Consider the following 7,748-nt stretch of genomic DNA (forward strand, 5'->3'; position numbering starts at 1 on the left):
CACCACCGGTACCCTTCTCCAGGAGGGTGGCAGGGAAAAACACTGCAGCCAGAAGCATTGCCACCTGGGGAGACTGAGGTCTGATGATGACTGTGGTGACAGGGTTGGGGAGACTGTCATGGTCCTGGGTCTAGATGCAGTAGCATCATGTCACACACATCAAGAGGGAGCCTGGGCTGGCTATGTCACTCCATGACTCCGTGCCTCTGCAAACCACTTCAGCTTTCATTTTTTGTCATTCTGTTAATGAGGGTGGGTGGCTGGGACAGTCACAGAGCTGGTGGTGACAACTGTAGTGTTTCTGGCAGTTGCGGCAGAAGCTAAACAAGGTGGAGGCAAGGATTGCCTTAGCCTGAGAGATAACGTCTTATTTCAGAAAGTCAGTGATAAATTGGGCGTCACTGTCCAAGGACCCCTTTGATTAATTCACAAGCAAACCACCAGCTAGAGCTCTGGGCTTGGGGTGGAAACTCTTCCCAGACAGAGCCAACCCAGGTAGACTCCTTGATCAAAAGAACACAGGAAATGATTTGCTACTTGAGAGAAAAGCAGCCCCTCTTGAGGAAGCTGTGTGAAATGCTTAGTCAATGATTTGCTTGGCCAACCGTGTCTGGGAAGGGAGAAACTCATGCAAGAGGACCACAGAGGGAAAAAAAAAAAAAGTGGAATCCATCCATGAGGCCAATATCTCTGTCTAGGGGTGCTGACATCTTCCTGGAGGTGTAATGGGTGCCAGGAAGAGTGTCGAAAGATTCAGTGAAACAATGTTCGTAAAGTGCTTTAAAGAGCACATAATATGTGCTCAATACACGGTAACTGCCGCTGTGGGTGACGCTCATTCATGGTGGGGGTTAGCGGTGGTGGTGGATGGATGTGCCTCATTCTTGGTTACTGTAGAGGAGTTGGGTTGTTGGTGCCATTGGTTGTGATGGTGGTCGTCGCTGTCAGTTGTCCCAAGTTGGTGGTGACCACGGTTCTTGTGGGTGGGCTGGTGATAGTAATGGTTGTTTTTGGTGCCAGCGAGTGTTGAATGTTGGTGGTTGGTGGTTGGTTGTTTTCAGCTGGAGGGTTGATCTGTGGAACGATGGCAGTTGGTCATCATTTGAAGTTAGCTGGTCACGATAATGTTTGTTTGCTGTTGGTTGTTCATTGCTGATTTTGGGTGACGGTCTTGGGACTAGTGGTGGTGCATCACTGGTTTTGGAAAGGGGTATGGTTGACTGCTGCTTTGATGGGTCATGTGTGGTTGTTGATGGCTAGTATTGCGATCGCGGTTGTTATTGTCAATGGTGGTTGGTTATTGTGGGTTGTTGGTGCTGGTGATAATAAGTGGTAATGGTGGTGAGTGATGACAGGGAAACAGGTGGTGGAATCCGTCAGTGTTTCTCTGTCTGATGTTAGCTGGTGGTGCGGGCATCGAGGTTGTCAGCAGTTTCTGTTTGGCTTTGGTTGGGGGGCAGGTAAAGGCAGCAATCTGTTGCCCTCGGTTGATAATGGTGGTGACCTGAGGGTAATCGTGGTTGTTCTGAAAGTACAGAAATAAAGCAGGGAGACCAGTGATGCGCTGCTTGACCGAGGGGCGGCGGCCATGGGGATGGACGAAAAAGGCTGGGAGGTCAAGAGAGAGTTAGGAAGAAAGACTCTAGAAGGACAAGGGTCCCCACATGTTGGAGAACGGCCTCTGTTTAGGCCAAAAGAAAACTGAGACACCCCTCCCAAGGGAGGGGGAGACCTGAGAACCTTTAGAGATGAGAATGTTGTTTGCATGGTATGGAGACACAGGGTGTAGCCCCAGAACGCCACTGAGTAGGACCGAGGCTCCAGGGGCACACCGGGGGGCCAGGGCGTGGCCAGGGGTGGAGAGCAGCTTCGCCTCTGCCTCTCTGCTGGCTGGCAGCCACAGTGCACAGGACCCCGGCGAGGAAGGAAGTGGCTGTTTCGTTGTTTTCTCCAGTCTGGGGCTTTGCTCATCACCACCCAGGAGCAGGGAGGCCAGAGCAGTTAGGGCAAATTGCAAAACCCTCATCCAGCCCTTCCTCCTGACCCCGTGCCCCGTGCCTGTGGGATCGGCCAGCTTAAGGCTACCGCTGCTGCTGCTGCTAGCGATGGAGGGAAGCTAGTGTTTCTTCTTGACAAGCTTGGCCTTGTTGAATCTGCACAACTGCCCCGTGAGGTCCATGGCCCTCAATATTCCCATTTTCCCGATGAGAAAACAGAGGCAGAGAGGTTAGGCGAGCTGCCGTACAACCCAAAATAGCAGAGGATTTCAACTGAGTGATCCCCAGGGGTCACACTTTTAACAGCCACCTTGAACTACAACCTCCTCCTCCTCCTCCTCCTCCTCCTGCCAGGTAAGAGGCCACCTGGGGGTGTGGGCTGACCCCCATACTCTCCAGGCTGCCCACCCCTGCCTCATTTGGACCTGGACTCTCTATTCCAAAGAAACTAGGATCCTGGTGTCCCACACACACCCAAGGCCTTCCTGGCCCATGGCTCCTGCTGCCACCACTGACATGGTCTGGGACATTCATGTTGCAAAGCCCGCCTCCTGCAGGAAGCCTTCTCTGATTGCCTCAGCTCTCCTTAGCACCGTCTGATTAGGATCACTGTCTCCTCTGGGCAACTCGCTTCTGAACTACTCAAGGGCAGAGTCTAGGCCTGGTCCCCACCCACTTCCGTGCACAGTAGGGGCTCAGGAAGTGTGTTCACTAGAGGGCCCCAATGCCCCAGCCCTACAGGAGCCATCACCTTGGCCCTCCCTCCTTTGGCACCAGGGAAGCTCCACCCCTCCCTACCCTCTGCCGTGGGTTGCGGGGAGCCTCTCTGAAGAGCTGAAGTTAGAATCTACATCCCCAGTCCCATCCCAGCCACCTCTGACCCCTGACTATCTTTCACAAGAACCCCAGCCAGTTGAGTCATCCTTGGCTTGTGGTCAACTATGACCACAACCTCTTTGTGGTACCCTCACCCTCCAAGGAAGGAACAAACAGCTTCAACTTGACGGTTGGAGACCTGGGGGTCACAGAGAGATGGACACCCATGACACAGGGCAGGGGGCAGTCTCATCCCAATGATACTTCATTCAACGAGTCTACATCGACCAGCTCCTCTATCCTGTCAAGCCACTGATCACTTCTATTAAATGCTCTTGGGGCCACCGGCTGCCATTTCCTGAGGCACCCCAGTGCATCTTTTCTCAGCACTGGCTCATTTACTTCCCCTAGCAAACCCACAGAGGAGATTTATTATGGAATCCATTTTACAGATGGAGCAACTGAGGCTTGGAGAAATGAAGTGGCCTCCCTGGGGTCAACAGAGCCGACTGTTAAGCCAGGCCTCACACCCAATCCATCCCTTGCCAAAATTGTTGACTCTCCTCCCTCACACTGTACCCTCTTGAGGAAAACCTCTCCCTCTGCCACAAACAACCCCGTGGTTTTTGTGATCACATAGAGCTAGGATGGATCTGGGGGTCCCGGGTGCCTGGGGCGGGACACAGAGGGACAGATAACAGGGACCACTAGAGGCAGAGGCCCACTCAGCTGGGTGGGGGAAGGAGGAAGGGACAGGAAGAGGAACCAAGTCCTCGGGGTCAGGAGAGCCAGCCAGACACAGCCAGCCTCGGGGCTTCTGACCTCAGAGAAAGGAAGTGGTCTTGAGTCTCAGGTGAGCCTGAGGGTCCCAAGAGCATGGGGACTGGGGTGACCCCGAAGGGGAAACCGTGGACAGGACCAATCTTGTCTTCTCCTTGTCCTCATATGACCTGAAGAACCAACCCCGGCCGCCCCCCAGCCCCGACATAGACCCGGCTTCCCTTCCTGCTGTGTGACCTTGCAGAGGACACCTAACCTCTCTGGGCCATAGTTTTCTCTTCCACAAAATGGACCTAATCAGAGTACTGACCTTGGCATGTGCCCAGAGGATGCAGTGAGGTAATTCACTGAAAAAAGCTTAAACCAGAGTCTGGCACAGAATAAGTGCCAGTGGGGTGTGAACTATTGTTATGTATTGTTCTCGCTTACCATGGTTACCACCCAAGCCCCACCCCTTGAGGTGTCCAGAGAGAGAATCCACTTCCAGTTCCCCCTACACACCCCTACCCAACCTCCCCACACCAACTCAGGGAAAGAGCAACCCCACCAGGTCCGTGAATGACATCACTTCACCCCTGAATTTCGAATTTCATGGGTTCTTCTCACCAACACACTGGAGAGCCTCCCCATCTTGAAAACAGGAAATACACTCCCCTGACCCCTCCTCTCCCCGAAGTCTCTTTCCCTCTTCCCCAAAAGCAGTCCTCTCTCCCTGACCTCTAGATCCAACTTCTGACCCTGAGGTCAACAACGCTCTCCATGGGGTCCCTCTGAGTCTCCAGTGAGCGTGGACGTTCTTCAGCAGCTGGGGGTCCGGTCAACAGTTCCCTGCTTCTCCCAACCAGCCCCTGTCACCTCCAGGCCTCCCCAGGTCCTGGCTTCCTCCAACCTCAGCCTCTGCCCTGGGCACACTTGCCAACACCTCCGTCCTCCTGCTCTCACAACCTTGTCTTCCCACCACCCCACCCTTCCCACTGCATCCTGGGGTTCTCAGAGCATCACATCCAGCATCCCCTTCTTATAACAAGCATCCTGGCAGGTGCCCTTGAAATGCTGAAATGGAATAGTGAAACACACAGACTTCCATCTTCCGAAAACATTTAATGTGGCCCCCTGCAAGGCGAGGAGAAAGTTATTTAGAATAAAATGTGCATGGAAAGATGAGAGTGCTCAGGCCAGTGGCCCAAGAACGTCCACTGGAGTGGCCAGGTGCTCACACCTGGACACAGGTGCGTCTCAGTGAGCGAGACAGCCCCCCCCGCCACAAGCAGGACACGTTAACCTCACTAGCAGCATGAGCTTCCGAACGCTGGACATTTCTTAGTGAAATCTGAACAGAACTAAATCCTCCCTTGCTACGCAACAGCCACTTTCCTGTAAAATGCAGTGGGTATCAACCATGCAAAAAATACATAGGTTTTCTGTTCATACATAAAATAGGTTTTGGTTCTCGGTTCCAATGATTATAAACGGGTTTGTCACTTACATGAACTTCTGCTGGGTTGGGGTGGGGAGCTGAGGGCAGGACGATTATGTATTTGTAAAATAGTGTAATTAGGTACATGTGCAAATTTAAGGGGACCTATGGCCCCCTTAAATGCCAGCCATGTCCCCAGCCATGTCCCCATCCCTGGAACAACCAAATATGCTCCCACGATTCTTTTTGCTTCGTCCGCGCCTTGCAGCATGAGGGATCTTAGTTCCCCAACCAGGGATTGAACCCGTGCCCCATGCAGTGGGAGCGTGGAGTCCTAACCGCTGGACCACCAGGGAAGTCCCCTACAATTCTTAAAGTGCCCCCAGGAGCAGTACAGCCCAGCTACTCTGCATGACGTCCAGAACGTGGATGGGGCTATGGTGAGGGATGCCTGGGGGCTGGGGGGTTCCGAGGGAGCACCTGACCTGTACTGGAGTCAGGGAGGTCTTCTCGGAGGAGGCGTCACCTGAGCCAAGGCTTAAGGCATGGGTTGGCATTAGCCAGGCAGGAAGGGTGTTCTGGGCAGAGGGCTCAGCCTGTGCAAAGGCTTAGAGGCAACACGGTGAGGAACTGAAAGAGTTCCTCCCAAAGTCCTAAGTTACTGGCACAAAGTAGGTGCTCAGGAATTCTTTGTAGAGTGGATGCATGGAGGTGGCAATGATGGGAAGCCATAGACAGAGAAATGAGATGGTATTTGTCATATGAAAACCTCACTGTCAATATTCAGGCTGGAAGCAGTCTCAGGGGTTTGAGCCCTGCCCACCCCCCTCCTCTGAATTCTCTTCCTGCTTCGGTCACACCTCTGCACATTTGCCCGGGCAGTTCACTCTGCCTGGTGAACCCTTTCTCCCTGCTCTTGATCAAAACCTTTCTCGGGGCTTCCCTGGTGGCGCAGTGGTTGAGAGTCCACCTGCCGATGCAGGGGACACGGGCTCGTGCCCCGGTCCGGGAAGATCCCACATGCCGCAGAGCGGCTGGGCCCGTGAGCCATGGCCGCTGAGCCTGCGCGTCCGGAGCCTGTGCTCCGCAACGGGAGAGGCCACAACAGTGAGAGGCCCGTGTACCGCAAAAAAAAAAAAAAAAAAAACCTTTCTCGGCTTTCACATCCCACCCCAAACACCCCTTGGGTTGCAGCCACTCATGAGCGTGGGTGCAAGAACCTGGCCTTTGCTGTCAGATGGACCCAGATTCGAATCCCACATCCTTGGAAACAGTTTAGCTGCATCCTTGGTCAAGGGTCAAATACTTCTCAAGTCCCAGTCTCCCTCCTAGCCTACACCACACTGAACTGCTGTGAGGATTGCCAGTAATACTGGTGACATCTGCCTCCAGCAACAGGCATGTTGTAGATGCTTGGTGAATGTTAATTCTGTCAAGTGTCCCTCTGCCCGGGGATCATCCTCCTACCCCACTTTTTTCCCCAAAGCAGTTAATCCCTCACATTAACCCTGGGAGGTGAGGCTGCTGCTCACATTTTCCAGATGAGGCTACTGAAGCTCTGAGCACTGTTAGGTCACACAGCCAGGATTAGAACCCAGATCTACTCCACACCAAAGACTGGGCTCATTTAGTGTCTGTGGGTATTCTTCCACGAATGCCCCCAGGGTTGTTAGCATGTCCAGAATTTGAGCAAGCACCTCCCCTGCTCAGGAACTTTCTGTGGCTCCCCAGTGCCCCCAGGCGAGACTGGCTTCTCATCCACCTCTGCCCTACAGTTGCCCATGCTGACCCTCCTGCTCGATCCCTGCCTGAATTCCTTCCCAGATGGGCCCAGCGCACCATCTCCATTCCCCAGAATCTGCCTGGCAAACCCTGGTCATCTTTGAAGACTTGACTTTGGTTCCCAGCATCTTTGCTCTTGGGGGTTTTTCCTCTGAAGCTGGGTTTCTTTCTTTGCCCTTGTCCCTTGTTTGTTCGATAGGTCCTCCCTGCTGGGACTAGCAAGGACTCAGTCCCAATCCCTGCCCTCCAGGAGCTCCAGGTCTGGGGCGGGTAAGGGGCTTCCCAGAGGAGGGACATCTTGTCTGAGCCTGAGTTCACCAGACAGGAAAGCTCCAAGCCACCATCACTCTGTGTGCTGGACTCCTCCATGACAGGGGTGTATTGAACGGAGGCAGAGGGGGCCTGAGAGAGCCAGTGTGCTTGAGTGTTTTAGGCACTGGATGAGTTCATTTGGGCTGAAAGGAGAGAGCATTCCTGGCAGGCTTCCTGGAGGAAGGGTTTTGAGGAGCGCCTGTGTCTGAGTCTCCTCGTTGGGGCCTAAGGAAGGTGTCATCTGATGAAAAGCTGAGGGAGGAAATGAGAAGGCAAAGTGGGAGCCTGGGAAGGTGCAGGAGCTGACTCTCTGAGGATGGAGAAGCCCACGGCAGGGGTGGTGGGAAGGCTGTGCGAGCTGAGGACCAGAGTCCCAGCCAGGCACAGAGGCAGAGATCACAGACACATGGCGGCTGAGAGAATCTCAGAGGGATGGGCTAGGATGACCCCGAGGGAGGAGGATGGGAATGGGAGGAAGGAGTCCATCTCCAGGTGGAAGGGGTGGCAGCGGGTCAAATGCCACGGAGAAGTCAGGGACTCAGCCTGGGCCAAGGCAGGGAGAGCGGGGCTGGGGACGTGAGAAGCAGGGTGGGGACTCCGCCATCAAGCCTTCTCTGATACCCTCCTCTCCTCCCACAGCCACC

Source organism: Delphinapterus leucas, unplaced genomic scaffold (assembly GCF_059928025.1).
Source record: "Delphinapterus leucas isolate spDelLeu-1000000601 "Yukka" unplaced genomic scaffold, BTC_Dleu_Yukka2 spDelLeu_asBTCV2_sq25, whole genome shotgun sequence".
Taxonomy (NCBI): Eukaryota; Metazoa; Chordata; class Mammalia; order Artiodactyla; family Monodontidae; genus Delphinapterus; species Delphinapterus leucas.